The sequence below is a fragment of the Callithrix jacchus genome, chromosome 12 (genome assembly GCF_049354715.1).
Source record: "Callithrix jacchus isolate 240 chromosome 12, calJac240_pri, whole genome shotgun sequence".
Taxonomy (NCBI): Eukaryota; Metazoa; Chordata; class Mammalia; order Primates; family Cebidae; genus Callithrix; species Callithrix jacchus.
The window spans coordinates 64,617,758-64,643,561 of record NC_133513.1 but is presented as its reverse complement, the minus strand read 5'-3'; the positions used below and the strand labels follow the sequence as shown (position 1 = coordinate 64,643,561).

Here is a 25,804-nt window from a genome sequence, read left to right as displayed (position 1 = left end):
CAGCACGTTTAGCAGGTGTATGACTCCACTTGTTATCACAGCCATGTAGCCACAACATGAGAATGCTATGGTCTGTAAAAGGTACAGTCGCCCTGTTGGCACTGTGCAGGTGTGCTGGCGCCCAGAGAAAGAGAGAATCAGAGCAGAGCTATCTGTCTTTGCAGACTGACAGGGGAGTCAGGACGCAGCTTGACCTGCTTGTGCCCATATAGAGAGAGAGAGTTAAACTGATGACTCTGAAGGCACGGGAGAGCCAGCCATGCAGTTGTATGTGAGGGCCACCAGACTAAGCCGCAGAGACAGGGCGAACAGTGTGAGAAAGCTCTTGATAAGAACTACTCCTGAATAAAATCATCCTTCACCTGCCTATGTCCCACCCGCTTCCACTGAATTTTCTTTCTGCTCATCCACCCACTCCCTTCAGACCTCAGGATGGGCTGGAATCTGACCCCAAACATGACGGTTGGCACAGTCGTGAACCTGACACCTTGAGATGAACATTTCAGGTTACATAACTGGCAATGGCAAGAGGCTTTTTTTTTTTTTAATGTTGTATGTATATCTCAAAGGAGCAGAGAAAAAAAAATTACAGTAACAGGGTTTTTTTTTAAAGTAAATGCTGGAAGAAAAGGGAAATCCAGGCACAGAATCAAGAAAAATCCTGTCTTTAGTTTAGTGAAACTGAGGATAGCATTAATGTCAACTTACTTGAGGAATTGAAGAAGGGTACACTAGGGACTTCATCTTGTTTTCCAGCTTTAAACTTAAAATGTAGCTAAAAAATGGCAAAAATTAAAAGTTTGCTAAAGCTTTTTGATGTTTACTGTATTATTTATGATCATTATAGTATTGTCTTCTATGTATTTGCAATATTACAAAATATTTTTATATTATAATTTCTCTTGTAAACCTAACCTGGGTAAGAGTTCATCTTATTCTGACAAAAGTTTTATAGTCATATTCTATGTATCAATTAACATTATATTTCATTTGGTCACACAATATCTGGGAGAATTTATTTGGCTATTTGACATTTGGAAATAATATTAAAACCTGGTGTATTTTAAGTACTTTCTATGGTCAGCTTCTACAATAAGAGTTTACCAGCATTGTTTCACTTAATCATAATAAGTGTGATCCCGGATTTACAGATAGGAAGCCTAGGCTTAGAGAAATTAAAACTTGTGCAAGGATTCAAATGTAATACAGAGAATTATCTCTCTCATTGTCAGCTCTCTTGACTACACAATACCATCCCAAATACCATCACCAAAGTCCACATTCTTTATTTTCTAACAACTGACTTCTCTATCTTAGACATATCTCAACTCAGTCAGTGACAAACCACACCACAATTCATGCAATTAAGTCTTGCTTCTTAATTCTGAATGCATTATCTATCCGTAAAATAATAGGCTAATGTTTATCTTCCTGACTTTTAAAAGGAATTAGATTCTACTTTGTGCTTAACCGACTAAAAAGGACTCTTGGAGCATACTCTAAGAAAACATTGAGAACAAATTGAAAATGGCACTGGAATCTCAGTGGTTTATTACAGTAGGAAGGTAGGACCTTATGTTATTTGATGTACATGAAAATTGTAAAAATAAAATTCAAAACACTCTAACATTTACATCATTTCAGGAAGACATGCAGGATTATAGAACAATTAGCATATGGTCCAGAGAATTTAACCTTTTCGCATTAATGTTGTGGACCTCTTTCAGGTAAGACTCACAGCTTCTGTCGATACTCCTTTGTTTACTGGTATAGCATCAACAATTATATTAAGAATTAGTTTAGAATCAAGTCTTTCTTCTGTGAACAGAAAAGGAAATTCAAATTTGTTAAATAGAAAATATTTGCTATCTTGTTTGCTTATATAGTTAAGTGAAAAGATGAGTAAAAATACTGAGGACTGATTGGAGATGATTAAGTATTGTGACCTGCTGGAGAGTTGTTTGATGAACTAATGTTTAGTAATGTTACTATTTTACAGTTACTAATGACTGGATGAAGATGATAAGCGCTTTGTGATATATGTAGTAATGAGCAACATGGTATTTCTGAAAAAGATAGGTGCTCTCTGAAATGAACAGGCAGCTGGTAGTAGGGTATGCAAGAGTTGGATAATTTATTACATAAAAACAAGTAAAATATGGTTTGTGAAGTGGAGGTAAAATTTTGTTTAATTAGCAGTTTGAAATTTCCCTGCCCGCACCCACCCCACCCCCACCAGGCTTGGCTACTTAATCATTCTTGGCTACTTAATCATTTTCACTGTCCTCATTCAGAAGGTCAGCTTCAGGTAGTGATTAAGAACATTTGAATGGTTCTGAATCTGAATACCTTTTCTGCCTTTTTTTTTTTAAATTTTTTATTGGATTTTAGGTTTTGGGGTACGTGAGCAGAGCATGCAAGACAGTTGCGTAGGTACGCACGTGGCAGTGTGCTTTGCTTCGCTTCTCCCCTTCAGCCCCATTTGGCATTTCTCCCCAGGCTATCCCTCCTCACCTCCCCCTCCCACTGGCCCTCCCCTTTTCCCCCCAATAGACCCCAGTGTTTAGTACTCCCCTTTCTGTGTCCATGTGTTCTCATTTTTCATCACCCGCCTATGAGTGAGAATATGCGGTGTTTCATTTTCTGTTCTTGTGTCAGTTTGCTGAGGATGACGTTCTCCAGATTCATCCATGTCCCTACAAACGACACAAACTCATCATTTCTGATTGCTGCATAATATTCCATGGTGTATATGTGCCACATTTTTCCAATCCAGTCTATTATCAATGGGCATTTGGGTTGATTTCAGGTCTTTGCTATTGTAAACAGTGCTGCAATGAACATTCGTGTACATGTGTCCTTATAGTAGAACGATTTATAGTCTTTTGGATATATACCCCGTAATGGGATTGCTGGGTCAAATGGAATTTCTATTTCTAAGGCCTTGAGGAATCGCCACACTGTCTTCCACAATGGTTGAACTAATTTACACTCCCACCAACAGTGTAAAAGTGTTCCTTTTTCTCCACATCCTCACCAGCATCTGTTGTCTCCAGATTTTTTAATGATCGCCATTCTAACTGGCGTGAGATGGTATCTCAGTGTGGTTTTGATTTGCATCTCTCTGATGACCAGTGACGATGAGCATTTTTTCATATGATTGTTGGCCTCATATATGTCTTCTTTCGTAAAGTGTCTGTTCATATCCTTTGCCCACTTTTGAATGGGCTTGTTTGTTTTTTCCTATAAATCTGTTTGAGTTCTTTGTAAATTCTGGATATCAGCCCTTTGTCAGATGGGTAAACTGCAAAAATTTTTTCCCATTCTGTTGGTTGCCGATTCACTCTAGTGACTGTTTCTTTTGCCGTGCAGAAGCTGTGGAGTTTGATTAGGTCCCATTTGTCTATTTTGGCTTTTGTTGCCAATGCTCTTGGTGTTTTGTTCATGAAGTCCTTGCCTACTCCTATGTCCTGGATGGTTTTGCCTAGATTTCCTTCTAGGGTTTTTATCATGCCAGGTCTTATGTTTAAGTCTTTAATTCATCTGTAGTTAATTTTAGTGTAAGGTGTCAGGAAGGGGTCCAGTTTCTGCTTTCTGCACATGGCTAGCCAGTTTTCCCAACACCATTTGTTAAACAGGGAATCCTTTCCCCATTGCTGGTTTTTGTCAGGTTTATCAAAGATTGTATAGTTGTAGATATGTTGTGTTGCCTCCGGTGTCTCTGTTTTGTTCCATTGGTCTATATCTCTGTTTTGGTACCAGTACCATGCTGTTTTGATTACTGTAGCCTTGTAGTATAGTTTGAAATCCGGTAGTGTGATGCCCCCCTGCTGTGTTCTTTTTGCTTAGAATTGACTTGGCTATGCGGGCTCTCTTTTGGTTCCATATGAAGTTCATGGTGGTTTTTTCCAGTTCTGTGAAGAAAGTCAATGGTAGCTTGATGGGGATAGCATTGATTCTGTAAATTACTTTGGGCAGTATAGCCATTTTCACAATATTAATTCTTCCTAACCATGAACATGGAATGTTTCTCCATCTGTTTGTGTCCTCTCTGATTTCGTTGAGCAGTGGTTTGTAGTTCTCCTTGAAGAGGTCCCTTACGTTCCTTGTGAGTTGTATTCCAAGGTATTTTATTATTTTTGTAGCAATTGTGAATGGCAGTTCATTCTTGATTTGGCTTTCTTTAAGTCTGTTATCGGTGTAGACAAATGCTTGTGATTTTTGCACATTGATTTTATATCCTGAGACTTTGCTGAAGCTGCTTATCAGTTTCAGGAGTTTTTGGGCTGAGGCAATGGGGTCTTCTAGGTATACTATCATGTCATCTGCAAATAGAGACAATTTGGCTTCCACCTTTCCTATTTGAATACCCTTTATTCCTTTTTCTTGCCTGATTGCTCTGGCTAGAACTTCCAGTACTATATTGAATAGGAGTGGTGAGAGAGGGCATCCTTGTCTAGTGCCGGATTTCAAAGGGAATGCTTCCAATTTTTGCCCATTCAGTATGATATTGGCTGTTGGTTTGTCATAAATAGCTTTTATTACTTTGAGATACGTTCCATCGATACTGAGTTTATTGAGGGTTTTTAGCATAAAGGGCTGTTGAATTTTGTCAAATGCCTTCTCTACGTCAATTGAGATAATCATGTGGTTTTTGTTTTTGGTTCTGTTTATGTGGTGAATTACGTTGATAGACTTGCGTATGTTGAACCAGTCTTGCATCCCCGGGATGAATCCTACTTGATCATGATGAATAAGTTTTTTGATTTGCTGTTGCAATCGGCTTGCCAATATTTTATTGAAGATTTTTGCATCTATGTTCATCATGGATATTGGCCTGAAGTTTTCTTTTCTTGTTGGGTCTCTGCCGGGTTTTGGTATCAGAAAGATGTTGGTCTCGTAAAATGATTTGGGAAGGCTTCCCTCTTTTTGGATTGTTTGAAATAGTTTTAGAAGGAATGGTACCAGCTCCTCTTTGTGTGTCTGGTAGAATTCGGCTGTGAATCCGTCTGGACCTGGGCTTTTTTTGAGTGGTAGACTCTTAATTGCTGCCTCGACTTCTGACCTTGTTATTGGTCTATTCATAGTTTCAGCTTCCTCCTGGTTTAGGCTTGGGAGGACACAGGAGTCCAGGAATTTATCCATTTCTTCCAGGTTTAGTAGTTTATGTGCATAGAGTTGTTTATAATATTCTCTGATGATGGTTTGAATTTCTGTGGAGTCTGTGGTGATTTCCTCTTTATCATTTTTTATTGCATCTATTTGGTTGTTCTCTCTTTTATTTTTAATCAATCTGGCTAGTGGTCTGTCTATTTTGTTGATCTTTTCAAAAAACCAGCTCTTGGATTTATTGATTTTTTGAAGGGTTTTTCGTGTCTCAATCTCCTTCAGTTCAGCTCTGATCTTAGTTATTTCTTGTCTTCTGCTGGGTTTTGAGTTTTTTTGATCTTGCTCCTCTAGCTCTTTCAATTTTGACGATAGGGTGTCAATTTTGGATCTCTCCATTCTCCTCATATGGGCACTTATTGCTATATACTTTCCTCTAGAGACTGCTTTAAATGTGTCCCAGAGGTTCTGGCACGTTGTGTCTTCGTTCTCATTGGTTTCGAAGAACTTCTTTATTTCTGTCTTCATTTCATTGTTTACCCAGTCAACATTCAAGAGCCAGTTGTTCAGTTTCCATGAAGCTGTGTGGTTCTGGGTTGGTTTCTGTATTCTGAGTTCTAACTTGATTGCACTATGGTCTGAAAGGCTGTTTGTTATGATTTCAGTTGTTTTGCATTTGTTGAGCAGTGCTTTACTTCCAATTATGTGGTTAATTTTAGAGTAGGTGCGATGTGGTGCTGAGAAGAATGTGTATTCTATGGATTTGGGGTGGAGAGTTCTGTAAATGTCTATCAGGTTTGCTTGCTCAAGGTCTGAGTTCAAGCCCTGGATATCCTTGTTGATTTTCTGTCTGGTTGATCTGTCTAATATTGACAGTGGAGTGTTAATGTCTCCCACTATTATTGTGTGGGAGTCTAAGTCTCTTTGTAAGTCATTAAGAACTTGCCTTATGTATCTGGGTGCTCCTGCATTGGGTCCATATATGTTCAGGGTCGTTAGCTCTTCTTGTTGTATCGATCCTTTTACCCTTATGTAATGGCCTTCTTTGTCTCTTTTGATCTTTGTTGCTTTAAAGTCTATTTTATCAGAGATGAGAATTGCAACTCCTGCTTTTTTTTTGCTCTCCATTTACTTGGTAAATCTTCCTCCATCCCTTTATTTTGAGCCTTTATGTATCCTTGCATGTGAGATGGGTTTCCTGGATACAGCACACTGATGGGTTTTGGATTTTTATCCAATGTGTCAGTCTGTGTCTTTTGATTGGTGCATTTAGTCCATTTACATTTAGCGTTAGTATTGTTATGTGTGAATTTGATACTGCCATTTTGGTGCTAAGTGGCTGTTTTGCCTGTTAGTTGTTGTAGATTCTTCATTATGTTGATGCTCTTTAGCATTTAGTGTGATTTTGGAATGGCTGGTACTGGTTGTTCCTTTCTATGTGTAGTGCCTCTTTTAGGAGCTCTTGTAAAGCAGGCCTGGTGGTGACAAAATCTCTGAGTACTTGCTTGTTCGCAAAGGATTTTATTTTTCCTTCACTTCTGAAGCTCAGTTTGGCTGGGTATGAAATTCTGGGTTGAAAGTTCTTTTCTTTAAGAATGTTGAATATTGGCCCCCACTTTCTTCTGGCTTGTAGTGTTTCTGCCGAGAGATCTGCTTTGAGTCTGATGGGCTTCCCTTTGTGGATGACCCGACCTTTCTCTCTGGCTGCCTTTAGTATTTTCTCCTTTATTTCAACCTTGTTGAATCTGACGATTATGTGCCTTGGGGTTGCTCTTCTTGCGGAATATCTTTGTGGTGTTCTCTGTATTTCCTGTATTTGAGTGTTGGCCTGTCTTGCTAGGTGGGGGAAATTTTCCTGGATGATGTCCTGAAGAGTATTTTCTAGCTTGGATTCATTCTCTTCGTCCCCTTCTGGTACACCTATCAAACGTAGGTTAGGTCTTTTCACATAGTCCCACATTTCTTGGAGACTTTGTTCATTCCTTTTTGTGCTTTTTTCTCTAATCTTGGTTTCTCGTTTTATTTCATTGAGTTGGTCTTCGACTTCAGATATTCTTTCTTCTGCTTGGTCAATTCGGCTATTGAAACTTGTGCATGCTTCGCGAAGTTCTCGTATTGTGTTTTTCAGCTCCTTTATTTCATTCATATTCCGCTCTAAGTTATCCATTCTTGTTATCATTTCCTCATATCTTTTTTCAAGTTCCTTAGTTTCTTTGCATTGATTTAATACATGTTCTTTTAGCTCACAAAAGTTTCTCACTATCCGCCTTCTGAAGTCTAATTCCGTCATTTCGTCACAGTCATTTTCCGTCCAGCTTTGTTCCCTTGCTGGTGAGGAGTTTTGGTCCTTTCTAGGAGGCGAGGTGTTCTGGTTTCGGGTGTTTTCCTCCTTTTTTCGCTGGTTTCTTCCCATCTTTGTGGATTTATCCGCTTGTCGTCTGCGTAGTTGCTGACTTTTCGATTGGGTCTCTGAGTGGACACCCAGATTGTTGATGATGAAGTATTTCTGTTACTTGGTTTTCCTTCTACCAGTTTAGCCCCTTCGCTGTACCACTGCTGAGGTCCACTCCAGGCCCTGCTTGTCTGGGGTGCACCTCTAGCAGCTGTGGCACAGCGAGGGATGCTACCAGTTTCTTTTTCTGCTATCTTTGTCCCAGAATGATGCCTTCCAAATGTCAATCTTTTGGATATAGAGGGGTCAGGGAGCTGCTTGAGGAGACAGTCTGTGCTTTATAGGAGCTCAGTTGCTGAGCTGTGATCTCTGTTGTTCTTTCAGGGCTGTTAGGGTGCTATGTTTGATTCTGCTGCAACAGAGCTTATTAAAAAAACCCTTTTTTTCTCATATGCTCTGTGTTGTGGGGTTCGGGCTTTATTTTTGGATGTTCGTTGAGGTGTCCTGCCCAGCTAGGAGGCAGACTAGCCACTGTTTGCCTGCCGAGGCTCCACCCTGCTGTTGTGAGGCTCGCCTTGTTAGGGCAGGGTCTGCTGTTCTGTTGTGGTCTCCGCCACGCCCTGAGGCAGAATCTCTCTGTTGTAGCGGGTTGCCTCGGCAATGGCAGGCTGTGTCAGCAGTGGGCGTGTATCTCAGTAGGGACAGGTTGCCTTGGCAACGGCTGGCTACGTCAGCAGTGGGCATGTATCTTAGTTGGGGCGAGTTGCCTCGGTGATGGTGGACGCCCCTCCCTCACAGAGCGTCTGAGACCGACTGCACGGGGATCGCTTGAAATCGCGGTCTTGTTCGTCCCACTGGGCTAGCCTAAACGCTCTGTCCCTGCAATCCCCTGGGCGGGCCCACTGTCCATGTCTCGCTCAGTCTCAAGTCCATCCCTCTCAAGTCTCAGGTTGCCGGCTCAACAGGGCACCTGGACAAGCACGCCCTGTGGGGAGCGATGGGCAGGGCTGGCCGCCACCACCCCGGCTGCCGGCTTCATCAGACAGAGACACTGCCAGGCATCCAGCGTCTCCCCTATACTTGGGAATCTCCCCGTTCCGTGGACAACAAAGATCAGTCTGGAAATGCAGCTCCGAATCACCTCTCCACGGACTCAAAGAGAGCTCCAATCCTGGGTTGTTCTCACAGCGCCATCTTGAGTCCTCCTCCCTTTTCTGCCTTTTATGGCTAAGTCTCAGTAACTACCTCTTTACAGTATTATAGTAAGATGATAGTCACTGTCCCGTAGAATTGCTTTGAGAAGTAAATGAGATGTGTTGGAAGTATTAGGCTCTCAATAAATATTTACTCTCATTATTTTCAATAGAAATGACAATCTGTGTCTTAGTATTTAATAATATTTTGCATAAGTCCAAAGAGACAATGGATTTAAATTTGGCTTATAATATTGGGGAAATATAATAATTTAGAATTTTTTTTAAAGCATCATTCTTATTAAATCTCTATTTAAGTGAAACCCCAGGATAGCTTTCTATGGGCTGGATCATCTTTTCACTTTGAGTAGTCTATTGTAATTTATGTCAGCATGGCATGGAATTTATACTAAATTGGAACTTTATTTACTTATTATTTATTTATGAGTCTCACTCTGTCACCAAGGCTGGAGTGCGGTGGTGCAATCTCGGCTCACTGCAACCTTCAACTCCTGGGTACAGGTGATTCTCCTGCCTCAGACTTCATAGTGGCTGGGATTATATGCTCTGCAATCATGCCTGGCTAGTTTTTGTATTTTTAATAGAGATGGGGTTTCACCATGTTGGCCAGACTCATCTCACTAAATTGGAAATTTAAAATACACTTGAATATGATGATGATTTTACAATAGTTTAGTTTTATAAATAAAATCTCCATGTCTGTTGGTGTACTTTGGTGAACTTAGCTCCTCTAATTAAGTGATATTTTCTCCCTCACCGTTTGTTTCGCTGACACTATTTTTTTAGTGTTCAACACTAGCAACTTTAACTAGGACACTTAAATAGAATATTTAACTATCCTTTGATACCTCTTGAGTTTAAATAAATATACCTCATATGGAGACCCAAATCTTTATGATGGGAACTAATTAGGTACACTTTTACTAATAGTTTTATATGAAATATTGATAAGAACAGTAGAAGAAAAATAAAGGAATTAAAATGAAAGAAGTAAAAAACCTATCCATCTTCTTATAGATAGGATATTTATAGAAACTTGACTACATGACAGAGTATATAAAAGGAATTTAGCCTTTTTTCTAAAAAGCAATGCTAAGCTATTGAAAGATTTTCACATGAGTGACATAATCTGAAAACTTTGCCTGTTATAACCAGTGACCCCTACGTGGTTATCATGAATGGGGAAAGGCACAACAATGGCACTTGATTTTTCAAACATTTATGTCAGAACCAACATACTCTATGTTAAAAAAAAAATTATATTGCTCTTTCTGTCACTAAAATGAATTAACTTCATTTATAGTTTTCCATACTTTCAGAATATCTTAAGTATTAAGAGATAATTCTATTTGCAAATAATTAGTAGTTATGAAAAAAATTTATATAACAAATTTTATTTCATTAATAAAAATGAATGGATTTGTTGAGACCATCTAATATGTTTGTATATTTATTCTTTGATAAGACTAAATAGAACAAAAATATCAAGGTATTACAGTGTTCAGCATTATAAACGTTCTTTTTTTCCAGTTCTGAAACCATTTTTTTAAATTTTATTTTACTTTAGGTGCATACTATATCTGGCATCTCTCCCCATGTTATCCCTCCCCATACTCCCCACCCCCCATTGTCTTTCCCCTACCCCCACAAATGCCCCCAGTGTGTGATGCTCCCCTCCCTGAGTCCACTTGTTCTCATATTTCAACACTCACCTATGAGTGAGAATATGTGGTGTTTGGCTTTCTGTTCTTGTGTCAGTTTGCTGAGAATGATGTTCTCCAGATTCATCCAAGTCCCTGCAAAGGACAGGAACTCATCATTTTTTATGGCTGCGTAGTATTCCATGGTGTATATGTACCACATTTTCTTTGTCCAGTCTATCATTGATGGTCATTTGGGTTGGTTCTAGGTCTTTGCTATTGTACACAGGGCTGCAGTGAACATAAGTGTGCATGTGTCTTTATAGTAGAATGATTTATAGTTCTTTGGGTATATGCCCAGTAATGGGATTGCTGGGTCAAATGGAATTTCTATTTCTAGATCCTTGAGAAATTGCCACACTGTCTTCCACAATGGTTGAACTAATTTATACTTCCACCAAGTGTGTAAGAGTGTTTCTATTTCTCCACGTTCTCTCCAGCATCTGTTATCTCCAGATTTTTTAATGATCGCCATTCTAACTGGCGTGAGATGTTATCTCAATGTGGTTTTGATTTGCATTTCTCTAATGACCAGTGATTATGAGTATTTTTTTCATAAGTTTGTTGGGCTCATATATGTCTTCTTTTGAAAAGTGTCTTTTCATATCCTTCACCCACTTTTGAATGAGGTTGTTTGTTTTTTTTTCTTGTATATCTGTTTTAGTTCTTTGCAGATTCTGGATATTAGCCCTTTGTCAGATGGGTAGATTGCAAACATTTTTTCCCATTCTGTTGGTTGCCAGTTCACTCTAATGATGGTTTCTTTTGCTGTACAGAAGCTCTGAATTTTATTTAGATCCCATTTGTCTATCTTGGCTTTTATTACCATTGCTTTTGGTGTTTTAGCCATGAAGTCTTTGCCTATGCCTATGTCCTGGATGGTTTTGCCTAGATTTTCTTCTAGTGTTTTTATGGTGTTAGGTTTTATGTTTAAATCTTTAATCCATCTGGAGTTAATTTTAGTGTAAGGTGACAGGAAGGGGTCCAGTTCCTGCTTTCTGCACATTGCTAGCCAGTTTTCCCAATACCATTTATTAAACATGGAGTTCTTTCCCCATTGCTTGTTTTTGTCATGTTTGTCAAAGATCAGTTGTTTGTAGATGTGTGGTATTGCTTCTGAGGCCTCTGTTCTGTTCCATTGGTCTACATCTCTGTTTTGGTACCAGTACCATGCTGTTTTGATTACTGTAGCCTTGTAGTATAGTTTAAAGTTCAGCAGTGTGATGCTTCCAGCTTTGTTCTTTTTGCTTAGGATTATCTTGGCTATGCGAGCTCTCTTGTGATTCCATATGAAGTTCAAAGTGTTTTTTTCTAGTTCTGTGAAGAAGGTCATTGGTAGCTTGATGGGGATAGCACTGAGTCTACAGATTACTTTGGGCAGTATGGCCATTTTCATGATATTGATTCTTTCTAACCATGAGCTTGGAATGTTTTTCCATCTGTTTGTGTCCTTTCTTATTTTGTTGAGCAGTGGTTTGTAGTTCTCCTTGAAGAGGTCCTTTACATCCTTTGTTAGTTGTATTTGTAGGTATATTATTCTCTTTGTGGCCATTGTGAATGGGAGTTTGCTCTTGATTTGGTTCTCTATTTGTCTGTTATTGGTGAATAGGAATTCTTCTGATTTCTACACATTGATTTTGTATCCTGAGATGTTGCTGAAGTTGCTTATAAGTTTTAGAAGATTTTGGGCTGAGACAATGGGTCTTCTAGATATACAGTCATGTCATCTGCAAATAGAGACAGTTTGTTCCTCCTTTCCTAATTGAATACCATTTATTTCTTTTTCTTGCCTGATTGCTTTGGCTAGAACTTCCAAAATTATATTGAATAGGAGTGGTGAGAGAAGGCATCCTTGTCTAGTGCCTGATTTCAAAGGGAATTCTTCTAGCTTTTGCCCATTCAGTATATTGGCTTTAGGTTTGTCATACATAGCGTTCATCATTTTATGATATGTTCCATCGATAACTAGTTTGAGAGTTTTTAGCATGTAGGCCTGTTGAATTTTGTTGAAGGCCTTCTCTGCATCTATTGAGATAATCATATGGTTTTTGTCTTTGGTTCTATTTATGTGATGGATTACATTTATGGATTTGTGTATGTTGAACCAGCCTTGCATCCCCGGGATGAAGCCTACATGATCGTGATGGATAAGCTTTTTGATGTGCTGTTGCAATTTGTTTGCCAGTATTTTATTGAAGATTTTTGCATCAATGTTCATCATGGATATTGGCCTGAAGTTTCCTTTTTTTAGTTGAGTCTCTGCCTGCTTTTGGTATCAGGATGATGTTGGTCTCATAAGATGGGTTAGGGAGGATTCCCTCCTTTTGTATTGTTTGATATAGCTTCAGACGGAATGGAACCAGCTCCTCTTTGTATGTCTGGTAGAATTTGGCTGTGAACCTGTCTGGACTTGGACTTTTTTGGTTGGTAGGCTATTGATTGCTGCCTCTACTTCAGCCCTTGTTATTGATCTAGTCATTGTTTCAACCTCCTCCTGGTTTAGTCTTGGCAGAGTACAAGTGTCTAGGAATTTATCTATTTATTCCTGGTTTATGTGCATAGAGGTGTTTGTAGTAATATATGATGGTAGTTTGTATTTCTGTGGGATCAGTCGTGATATCCCCTTTATTGTTTTTTATTGCATCTATTTGATTCTTCTCCCTTTTATCTATTTTGTTGGTTTATTTATCTATTTTGTTTGGTTCTTTTATCTATTTGTTGGTTTATCTATTTTGTTGATCTTTTCAAAAAAACGGCTCCTGGATTTATTGATTTTTTTTTTGAAGGGTTTTTTGTGTCTCTATCTCCTTCAGTCTGCTCTGATTTTACTTATTTTTTATCTTCTGCTAGCTTTTGAGTTTTTGTGATCTTGCTCCTCTAGCTCTTTAAATTTTGATGATAGGATGTCAATTTTAGATCTTTTCTTGTTTCTCATGTAGGCATTTACTGCTAATAAATTTCCCTTTCGACACTGCTTTAAAGGTGTCCCAGAGATTCTGGTAAGTTGTATCTTCATTCTGATTGATTTTGAAGCACATCTTTATTTCTGCCTTCATTTCATTGTTTATCCAGTTGACACTCAGAAGCGAGTTGTTCAGTTTCCAAGTGGTTATGTGGGTTTGAGTATGTTTCTTAATCCTGAATTCTTATCTGATTTTGCTGTGGTCTGATAGACTGTTATGATTTCCGTTCTTTTGCATTTGCTGAGGATTGATTTGCTTCCAATGATGTGGTCAATTTTAGCGTAAGTGCAATGTGGTGCTGAGAAAAATGTATATTGTGTGGATTTGGGGTGGTGCGTTCTGTATATGTCTATTAGATCCATTTTGGTCCAGCTCTGCATTCAAATCCTGGATGTCCTTGTTAATTTTCTGTTTCATTGATCTGTCTAATATTGACAGTGGAGTGTTGAAGTCTCCCATTATTATTGTGTGGGAGTCTAAATCTTGTTGTAGGTGGTTAAGAACTTGCTTTATGCGTCTGGGTGCTCCTGTGTTGGGTGCATATATATTTAGGATAGTTAGCTCTTCTTGTTGGATTGATCCTTTTACCATTGTGTAGTGTCCTTCTTTGTCTCTTTTGATCTTTGTTGGTTTGAAGTCCATTTTATCCAGAGATTAGGATTGCAACCCCTGCATTTTTGTTCTCCATTTGCTTGGTAAATCTTCCATCCTTTTATTTTGAGTCTATGTGTGTATTAGTATGTGCAATGGGTTTCCTGAATACAGCACACTGATGAGTCTTGATTTGTATCCAGTTTGCCGGTCTGTGTCTTTTGATTGGGATGCTTAGGCCATTTACACTTAGTGTTAATATTGTGATGTGTGAATTTGATCCTGCTATTTTGTTACTGGCTGGTTTTCTTTCCTGTTAGTTGACTCATTTTCTTCATTGTGTTTTTGGTCTTTGCCAACTAGTTTGCTTTAGCAGTGACTGGTACTTGTTCCTTTCTGTGCTTAGTGTTTCTTTCAGGAGCTCTTGTAGGGCAGGTATAGTGGTGATGAAATCTCTCAGTAATCGCTTGTCTGTAAAGGATTTTCTTTCTCCTTCACATATGAAGCTTAGTTTGGCTGGATAAGAGATTCTGGGTTGATTCTTTTCTTTAAAGATGTTGAATGTTAGCCCCCACTCTCTTCTGGCTTGTAGGGTTTCTGCTGAGAGATCTGCTGTGAGTCTGATTGGCTTCCCTCTGTGGGTGACCTGACTTTTCTCTCTGGCTGGCCTTAGCATTTTTTCCTTCATTTCAACTCTGGTGAATATGACAATTATGTACCTTAGGGTTGCTCTTCTTGAGGAATATCTTTGTGGAGTTCTCTGTATTTCTTGAATTTGAATGTTGGACTGCCTTACTAGGCTTGAGAAGTTCTCCTGGATAATATCCTGGAGTGGGTTTTCCAGCTTGGATTCATTCTCCCCATCATATTCAGGTACACTGATCAAGCATAGCTTATGTCTTTTCACATAATCCCATATTTCTTGAAGGCTTTGTTCATTTCTTTTCACTCTTTTTTCTCTTGTCATGTCTTCTCTTTTTATCTCCTTGAGTTGATCTTCAATCTCTGATATCCTTTCTTCTGCTTGATCAGTTCAGCTATTAAAACTTGTGTTTGCTTCACATAGTTCTTGTGCTGTGTTTTTCAGCTCCATCAAGTCATTTATGTTCTCTAAGCTGGTTATTCTAGTTAGCATTTCGTCTAACCTTTTTTCAAGGTTTTTGGTTTCTTTGCATTGAGTTAGAATGTGTTCCTTTAGCTCAGAATGGTTTGTTATTATCCACCTTCTGATGCCTTTTTCTGTCAATTCTTCACACTCCTTCTCCATCATGTTGTGTTTCCATGTTGTTGAGGAGTTGTGATCCCTTGAAGGAGAAGAGGTGTTCTGGTCTTTGATGGTTTCATCTTTTTTGCACTGTTTTTTCCCCATCTTTGTGGATTTATCTGGCTGTGGTCTCAGGGAGCTGCTTGATGAGGTTGCTTGTCTGCCTGTGGAGGTGCTACTGGGTTTCTAGGGTCTCCTTCAGTTTACTAGGGAAGCTTCCTGTTCTTTTTTGTTTACACTGGGGGTTTAGGCCTGCCACTTCCACTGACCTGCTGGTGCTGCTGGGTGTTCCAGAACAATATAGAAATAGACCCATATGAACATAGTCAACTAATTTTTAAGAAAGAACAAAGCCAATTTAATAAAGAACAAATAGCCACGTCAATAAATTGTACTGGAACATTTGAATATAAATAGATGAATACCATGAAACTCATTAAAATCTTACAACTTATAGAAAGGTCCAGGCAGAGGGGGTCTTACATGGAGATGAGAAAATTGTTGGGAACTGGATCGAAGGCAACTCTTCTTGTGCTTTGATGAAGAGATGTGTGGCATTTTACCCCTGCCCTAGAGATTTCTGGATCTTTGAACTTGAGAGAAATGATTTAGGGTATCTGGTGGAAGAAATTTCTAAGCAGCAAACCATTCAAAGTTGACTTGGATGCTGTTAAAAGCATTCTGTTTAAAAACAGAAACAGAGCAGAGAAGTTCAGTAAATTTGCAGCCTGATGATGCAGTAGGAAAGTAAATCAATTTTTTGAGAAGAACTTCAAGCCAGCTCCAGAAGTTTGCCTAACTAAGTAGCAAGGAGCCTAATGTTAATCCCCAAGACTCAGGAAAATATTTCCAGACCCTGCCTGAGACCTTCATGGCAATCCCTTCTATCACAGGCCCAGAGACCCAGGAGGAAAAAGTGGATCTGTGAGCTGGGCCCAGGGTCCCTGTGCTGTGTGCAGCCTAGGGACTTGGTGTCCTGTGTCCCGTTGCTCCAGGCATGGCTGAAAGGGGCTGATGTAGAGCTCAGGCTGTGGCTTCAAAGGGTGGAAGCTGCAAGCCTTGGCTGCTTCCATGTGGTGTTGAGCCTATGGGTATATAGAGCCAAGACTGAGGTTTGGGAACCTCTGCCTAGATTTCAGAAGATGTATGGAAATGCTTGGATGCCCAAGCAAAAGTTTCCTGCAGGGGTGGAGACCTCATGGAAAAATCTCTGCTAGGGCAGTGCAGAAGGAAAATGTGGGGTCAGAGCCCACACAGAGTCCCTACTAGGGCACTGCCTCGTGAAGCTGTGAGAAGAGGGCCACTGTCCTCCAGATGCCGAAGTGGTATATCCACCAACAGCTTGCACCAAGTACCTGGAACAGCTGCAGACACTCAATCTCAGCCCATTAATGCAGCCAGAAGGGAAGCTATACCCTGCAAAGCCAGAGGAGTAGAGCTGTCCAAGACCATAGAAACCCACCTTTTGAATTAGCATGACCTCACATGAGACCTGGAGTCAAAAGAGATCATTTTGGAGCTGTAAAATTTGACTGCCCTGCTGAATTTCAGACTTGCATGGACTCTGTAACCCTTTCATTTTGGCCAAATTTTCCCATTTGGAATGACTGTATTTACCCAATAGCTGTACTCCCATTGTATCTAGGAAGTAATTAGCTTGCTTGTGATTTTACAGGCTCATAGGCAGAAGGGACTTGCATTGTCTTAGATGTGTCTTTGGATGGTGGACTTTTAGGTTAAGGCTGAAATGAGTTCACACTTTGAGGGACTGTTGTGAAGGCATAATTGGTTTTGAAATGTGAGGACATGAGATTTGGAGGGGCCGGGGTGAAATGATATGGTTTGACTGTGTCCTCGCCCAATTCTCAATTTGAATTGTATCTCCCAGAACTCCCACATGTTGTGGGAGGGACCCAGGGTTAGGTAATAGAATCATGGGAGGCTGGTCTCTTTTGTGCTGTTCTCATGATAGTGAATAAGTCTCACGAGATCTGATGAGTTTAGCAGGGGTTTCAGCTTTTGTTTCATTCTCATTTTTCTCTTGCTGCTGCCATGTAAGAAGTGCTTTTTGCCTCCCACCTTGATTCTGAGGCCTCCCCTAGCCATGTGGAACTGTAAGTCCAATTAAACCTTTTTTCTTCCCAGTGTTGGGTATTTCTTTATCAGCAGTGTGAAAACAGACTAATATATGGTGTTACATAATTTTTTGTTATGTAACTTGACTTGTTTCCTAGTTTAGAGATGTATAGATCTATGACTAAAACCAAGGTCTAATTAACTTACAATTTAGTGAATATATTTTATCTTACCCTCTTTACATTCTAGATTTCTCAACATAAATCCTTCAAAATTTGACAAATGTATGTATCAACATTTCCCTTTTAAACGTGCAGCATAGTGCCTTTGGATTTAATTACCAATGTCTTGTTTTAAAGATTAAAATTTTATCCCAGAAATTTTGAAAAAGCTTTTATTCAATGTGCTATTTGACATTACTCCTATAGGATTAAAATTTAACTGTTAACAGTCACATTTTCTCAAACTGTGATAATTTAGTTCCTTAATTTCCACCATATGTTGGTTGTTGCTCTTACCTATTTCTTCTTCATCTTTCTGTGGATGCTGAATGGCAAACTGTAAACACAGATGTCCAGCTAGTGACATGTGTTAGCATTCAGCATTCTCATTTTGAGATAGTACTTAAGTCTTAGTTACTATAAGTGTTTAGATATGATAACCTCGTTATTCCTGGCTGCACTAATTCATCATTATGCTTCCCTGCGTTTCACATTCTTTTTTTCAATAACTGAGGTCACTGTTTTTATAAAAATGATACATGTATCTTTTTTATTATGCAAAACAGAGAATGTATAAAAGCAAAACAAAATATGACTCCAAATCTTAACTACATATATTAATATTTTTCTAGACTTCTCTGTATGTGTTTAAAACACAGATCAATAGAGGAATAAATGAATAAATAGGTAAAATTAAGAGCACCTCCCCCCCATTATACTGCCAGGAGAGCTCATCTAGTCCTCTGACTTTAAATTTCATTTATTTCTTATGGACACCAAAATATATAACTTTTAGTAAACATGCAAAGAAAAAACAAAACAAAACCCAGATTTTTTATTTGGATCACTTCTACCACCAGCGCCACCAATAATCATAAATTTCCCCAAGTGTTCCTTCTGGATCATTTCACAAGTTATCTGGTTTCCCTGCTTCATCTCTCTTTCTCCCATAGCAGTTCTACATGGTGATGAGAATTATCCATTAATCATAAAAATCAGATGCTCTTATCCCCTCGTTTTGAAACTTGAGAATCACTTTCTATTACAATTACATTAAAATATAAGTTTTTAGCATGGCCTGTAAGGCCCTGCCTGATCTGCCTTTGAACTCTTTTACTGAAAGTTACATTATATGACCATGGATAATTTTGTTGAGTGTATCCACTGTAGAATGTAAACTATATGTGGGCAGAAAATGTTCTCCAATTCACAGCTTTACCTGTAACAACAAGGTGGCACTTCGTGAATATACTTCTTGAGTAAATATTGAATGTATACATTTATAAATAGATTGACACATTGAGACTCTGTAAGTTACTTTTAAAAATAAAATTATTAATAGAATGTTAGTGTAACTAGAATGCATGTACATTAAAAGAGTTGCTAAGATAAAACTCTAATCTTTTGTCAAAGAATATTCATGATTGGGGTTAGGAGGTTGGGAAAGATGGTGACTTCTTTCTTGAAGGAGCCCAAGAGCAGCTGAGGAAGGGTGCAGAGGCAGTCAGTCATTTCTCTGTCTCTGGGGTCCTGTGGTCGGAAAGATGATTGGTTATCTCAGTGGTAAGATATGTTCATGTCCTCTCTGGAATAGGCTGCCTGGAACACAGGTGGTTCTCACTGTAAGACTGCCATCAATAGCATACAACTTTATTCTTTGTTCGTAGCTGTCTCCTGGCATCTGAGCAAAAGCTGATCTCACTAGCAATCCTTTCTGGATAATCTCCATTTTTCTTTTTTCTCCACAGTGTTTCTACAGATTCCTTAATGTCCATTTGAGCCCTCTCAGGGCTATTTTGGTTTGTGGGTGGCTATCTGTATTTCTTTTGTTTTTGGATTGGATGAAGGGTATTATCTCCTACTTCATCATTGTGGTGACAGCTCTTAGAACTTTTTATTATCACTCAACTATCTTCTGACTTACATTGCTATGAAGAATTTTATATACTCACTTTTTTCTTCTAGGATACTTGGTATTTTTATATTGACATTATTAATATTGTTAATATTTTATTCTTCTCATCTTGTGGGAACACAGACGACCATATGTCCCAGCTGAATTTCCAGAAAGGAAGACTAAATGAATAATTCCAGGTTATGGAGTATGAGATGTGGTGATAAAAAATACTTCTAGGGCAAATCCTAAGAGTGGGATTTTCATATGCTTTCTTAGCTACCATGGCAATAAGGCTCTGTTCCAACTGATGAAGCTAATGGACAGATCAGAACCCGCTGTCAACCTGTAGTTTGAAGCACATGAAATTGCTATCTGACTATTTTTGAACCAGAAAATGGCAATCTCATGTATTTTAACTTAATGTAAGGAACACATAGTATAGGCTACAAACACATCTTTGTTAGATTAAGAGGCTAAAATTAGGGGTCAATTTTTTGTCATAGCAGCTTTTATAAATCTTTGTTTTTTTTTTTTCTGAGATAAAGTATGCCTTTTACATTTTCAGAATTATGTCTGTTTCAGGGAAGTAATCTATTTTATCTCTGAAAATGCTTTCTGTTCCATTTCAACTGTACGCTTTAAGAACTCCATATTTAATAGAGAATATCGTATATATTTATCTGGTACATATGTGTAAGTGTGTGTTATGTGCACAGAATGTTAATGACTGAGTCAGGATATTTGGAATATTCCTCACCTCAACTATTTTTTCTTTCTTTCTCTCTCTCTCTTCTTTCTTTCTTTCTCCCCTCCCCTCCCCTGCTCTTCCCTCCCCTCCTTCTTTTGAAATGGAGTCATGCTCTGTCACCCAGGCTGGAGTGCAGGTGATGTGATCCCAGCTCACTGCAACCTCTGCCCTGCTGCCCGTCCCAGGTTCAAGTGATTCTCCTGTCTCAGCCTTCTGAGTAGCTGGGACTACAGGTCCCATGGCAGCATGCTGCCGTGACTGGCTTTTTTTTTTTTTTTTTTGGTATTTAAGTAGAGACAGGGTTTCACTGTGTTGCCCAGGCTGGTCTTGAACTCCTGACCTCAGGCAATCTACCTTCCTTGGCCTCCCAAAGTGCTAGGATTACAGGCACCAGCCACTGTGCCCAGCACAGTATGTATTATTTCTATGTGTTGGGAACATTTCAAGTTCTCTATTCTAGCTACTTTGAAATATTCAACACATTGTTACTAATTATGGTCACTGCTATTGAATATGAGAACTTATTTCTTCTCTTTAACCATGTGTTTATACCTACTAGCTAGCCTTTATTGCCTCTCCTACCACTACATGCTTCTCAGCCTGTGATATCTGTGATTGTATTTTCTACCTTCTTCACATAACTTTTTTAGCTCCCCTGTATGAGTGAGAACATGCAATATTTGACTTCTGTGCCTAGCTTATTTCACTTAACAGAATTACCTCCATTACCACCCATATTGCTGCAAGTGACATGATTTCATTCATTTTTTGGCTGAATAGTATTCTATTTTGTATAGATTTTTAAAATATTCATCTATTGACAGTGACTTAGGTTGCCTCTGTCTCTTAGCTATTGTGCATAGTACTGCAATGAACATGGAACTTCAGGCATTCTTTTGATACACTGATTTCAGTCTTTTTTTCTTGGGATAAAAACCCAGTAGCAGAGCTGCCAGATCCTATGGTAGTTCCAGTTTTAGTTTCGTGAGAAATGTCTATGTTTCTTTTCTATACTGGTTTACTAATTTAAATTCCCACTAGTGGTGTATGAGAAGTCCTTTTCTCTACATATTCACCAGCATCTGTTGTTTTTAGTGTTTTTTAATAGTAGTTTTTCCAACAGGGATAAGATAATATCTAATTGAGGCTTCTATTACTGATGTTGAGCAATTTTTCATATGCCTCTTGGCCATTTGTATGTATTTTAGAAATGTCTAATCATCATTTGCCTACTTTTTAATGGGATTGTTTTGTTTATTGTTGTTTGAGTTCTAGGACTATTCTAAATATTAATTCCTTGTTAGATGAATATTTTGCAATTTTTTTCCCATTCACTAGGTTGTCTCTTTTTTTTTTTTTTTTTTTTTTTTGAGGCAGGGTCTTGCTTTGTCACCCAGGCTGGAGTGCAGCAGCCTGATCACACCTCACTGCAGTCTTAAACTCCAGGGCTCAAGTCGTCCTCCCACCTCAGCCTCCCAAGTAGCTGGGACTACAGGCACACACCAGCACACCTGGCTAAGTTTTTTTTACTTTCAGTAGAGACCAGTTTTTGCATGTTGCCCAGGATGGTCTAGAATTCCTGGGCTCAAGCCATTTTCCGTCTCGGTCTCCCAAAATGTTAGGGTTGCAGGTGTGCGCCACTGTGCCCAGCCCAGGTTGTCTATTTAATCTATTGATTATTTCCTGTATTATGCAAAAAATTTTTAGTTTAATATAGTCTTATCACCTATTTTTGTTTTGGTGGTCTGTGCTTTTGAAATTTTAGCCATCTCTTTGCCACAACAAATGTCTTGAAGTGTTTTCTGTATGTTTTCTTCTAATAGTTTTATAGTTTTGGGTTTTACATTCAAATCTTTAAATCATCTTGAGTTGACTTTTGTGGATGATGAGAAGAAGGGGTCCAGTTTCATTCTTCTGCGTATGAATATCCAATTTTCATAGCACTATTTATTGAAGAGACTGTCCTTTCTTCAATATATGTTCTTGGCAACTTTGTAAAAGATTAGTTGGCTGTAAATACATGAATTTATTTCTAGGTTGTCTATTATGTTTCATTAGTCTGTCTGTCTTTTTATACAAATATGATGTTTTATATTGTAATTACAAGGTAATTACAAGGCTATTGTAATACGTTTTGAAATCAGGCATGATGCTTCCAGCTTTGTCCTTTTTGCTTATTACTTTGAGTATCCATAATATTTTGGGGGGTTTCATGTGAATTTTAAGATTGCTATTTCTAATTCTGTTGAAAAATGACACTGACATTTCAATAGGAATTGCATTGAATCTGTAGATTGTTTTGGGCAGTATGGTCATTTTAGTCATATTAATTCTTCCTGTTGATGAGCATGGGATATGTTTCCATTTGTTTGTATATCCTTCATTTTTTTACCATCAGTGCTTGGTAGTTGTTCTTGTAGAGATCTGTCACCTTCCTGGTTAAATATTTATATATAGAAATATATATATATATAGATGTATGTATATATATGTATATATGTGTGTGTATATATAGGCTATTTTACATAGATTACCTTCTGATTTATTTCTCAGCAATTGCATTATTTGTGCATAGATGTGCTACATTTTTGTGTGTTTTATATTCTGCAACTTTACTAAATTTATTGATCAGATCTACTAAATTATTTTGTAGAGTTTTAATGTTTTTCTAGATATTAGGTCATATCATCAGTACAGAAGGGCAATTTGACATTGTTTTTTTTCCAGCATAGATGTGTGTTTTTTTTTTTTTTTCCCCTTTCTTTCCTTTTTCTCTTGCCTCTAGCTAGCACTTCCAGACTTGTGTTGAATAGGTAGACATCTTTGTCTTGTTCTAGTTCTTAGGTAAAAGGCTCTCAGCTTTTTCTCATTCAGTATGATGTTAGCTGTGAGTTTCTTCTATATGACCTTTATTATGTGGTGGTATATTCCTTCCATGCCCAGTTTCTTGACCATTTGTAAAAATTTTTTATCATGAAGGGATGTTGAATTTTATCAAAACCGTTTTCTGCTTCAATTGAAGTGATCATATGGTTTTTGTCCTTCATTCTTTTGATGTGATGTATCCTGTTTAGTGATTTGCATATACTGAACCATCCTTGTATCCCTAAGATAAATCCTACTTGATCATGGTGTATCATTTTTTTAGGTGCTGTTTGGTTTGCTAGTGTTTTGTTGAAGGTGTTTGTATCTGTGTTCATGAGTTTTCTTTTGCTGTTGCTTCCTTTTCTGGTTGTAGTAGCAGGATAATATGGCTCTCAAGGAACAAACTGGAGAGAATTCCTTTAAATTTTTGGAATGCTTTAAGGAGAATTGGTGTTAGTTTTTCTTTGAAAGTTTGGTATGATTTATTATAATCAGTGAAGCCATCTGATCTTTGACTTTTTTAGTGGAGAGACTTTATTACTGCTTCTATCTCATTACTTGTTACTGATATGATCAGGTTTTCTATTTCTTTGTTTCAATCACGGTAGGTTGTATGTTTTCAGAAACTTACCAGTTTCCTCTAGATTTTCAAGTGTATCGGCACAGAGTTGCTCATAATACTCTCTGATGATCTTTGGTATTTCTTTGGTATCAGTGGAATGTTGTGTGCTCTGACTTTCTTTTTCAGTGGGCAGGGTCAGGATGCAAGGCAGAGTGAGACCACTTGATTCACCCAAAAATAGTCTAGTGATGAGTGCAGGCACCAACTCTAATGGGGGTGCTGGAAGAACTCCTGGTGAAGCGCACTGAGGTCTCCACAGGTGGTGCACTAGCTCCACATCTTAGGCCAGCAGGAATATGATCTGTTTCTCTATTCCACCCCTCTCCTGGGCCCTGTAATTCTCAGTTCAGCCAGATACTGTCATCTATCTCCAGGACACCATGTGGCTGAGAGCCACAGAAAATGCTCAGTGACCTTGGGGCGGAACTCAGCCCAATACAAACAGCTTTGTGGTTCATCTGTTCTCCAACATGAGAACACTGTTGCTTCATGAAGAGAGGGGCAGAGGCTCCACCTTTTGGCACATATGGGTGGGTGTCAACAGTGGTGGTGGTTGCTGGTTAAGTGGGCCTGACCTTTGACCCCAGGGGAGTGGTCAAGTTTCAGCAGTGGTGGTCTGGGCTAGGCAATTTCTGTGTCCCCAGGACCCTAAATGGCCTACTAGATGGTATATAACAGGCTTGGAGTGACTGGGCTGGGAATGGGCCAGCAGTCTTGTTCTTATGTCCCTAGAAATCAGGTGCCTTCTGTGATAGAGAGGAACAGGCTGCTGATTTCCAGGTCACCAGCAGAAATTTCAGTCAGGGGCAGGTAGAATGCTCAGGCAGTGGAACAATAATGAGATGGTGGGAGCTCTAAGACACCAGCCTATGGGGTCTGGGATCTCAGAAAGGTTCCAGGGTGCAGCTGAAATGATGAGGCAGGAACAGGACAGCTGTGCTAAAGGTATTTCACAGGAAAGACAGGCCCTCCTGAGTAGGAAAGGTATAGAAAGGGATCTGTGTGGCATATGGTTCACTTGAGCCTCCCTCTCATAGGTGCACTGGCAGTATCCTGTTGGGGTCCCCACCTGTAGGGGTCTGTCCTGCAGACCCTAACTCAGCAAGAGATGAATACATTCACTCACACCCAGAATACAGTGAATGAATGAGCTGGGTGTTCGTGGCCACTTAGAGCCACTCAAGGAGAGTGCTATAAGGAGATAGCAGCTGCTAGCCCTGACACACTGGCCTCACCAGCCATTATTCAGCACACATTAACTGACAAAAACTCATCAACACCACTAAAGGTTAAAGATTAAAGGACAGGTTCCAAGGCCTAAAGCAAACATCATTAGTGGGCAACATCCCTGGTTGACTTCCCCCTGAGAGATCCATCTGGAATGATCAAAGGTTAATTTTAGAACCACATGAGTAAACAAGTTAGTTAGGTAAACTCCCATGTTCCTTTGTTTCTACTCTAATTTATTTAACTAAAGGGACAAGGCCACCTTCAGTCAAGAACTATAGAAAAAACTCTTAGGCCTTCCAAAAGGGTTTGAGACTATGTTCTGTAACTTTCTCTAATATTTTTTCCTTAATATTTTTGCCACCACCCTGAGTGAATCTCGACAGTATCCTGCCTTGGTACCTGTAAATGTGCCTGGTCAGCCACTCTCTCCCTGGCCTGGAAGTGGTGAGGGCAGCAGTGGTGGCAGTGGCAACTGCTGTGGCAGCCCAAGGGCAGATCACCAGCTTTTGGGACCTGTGCTCTCAGAAGAACACCATTCAGCAGTGAGAATGCTCAAGCAGGGGCAAGGCAGCTGCTCTGCAGGCCTGCTGCTGGAGAAAGTAGGCCTTCTTCAGTTGGAGCAGTGGAGGCTGACAGCTGTGGGGCACATAGCTTGCTTGTATTTTGCTCCTATAGAAGTGGGGTGGATTTCAATGTTGGGCCATGTTTCACTGTTTCCAACATGGCTTGGTGGGAATGACTGCTGCAGGAGCCAAAGGGCAGATCATCAGTCTTGGGTGGAGGATGGCTCTCAGAACACCTGGCTATAACCAACATGTTCAAGTGAGCGCAGGGCGGCTGCACTGCAGACCTGTCTCAGAGGCGGGTGGAGTTTAGTGGGGAGCAGCAGAGGCAGGCAGTTGTGTGGTGCACAGC

At 39.2% G+C, this 25,804-nt stretch overlaps 1 protein-coding gene across 2 annotated transcripts in view; it reads left to right on the top strand.

The window, feature by feature from the left end:
• Positions 1-25,804, top strand: part of LOC144578687 (uncharacterized) — a 289,035-nt gene that overhangs the window by 156,912 nt on the left and 106,319 nt on the right. The window lies entirely within an intron of this gene.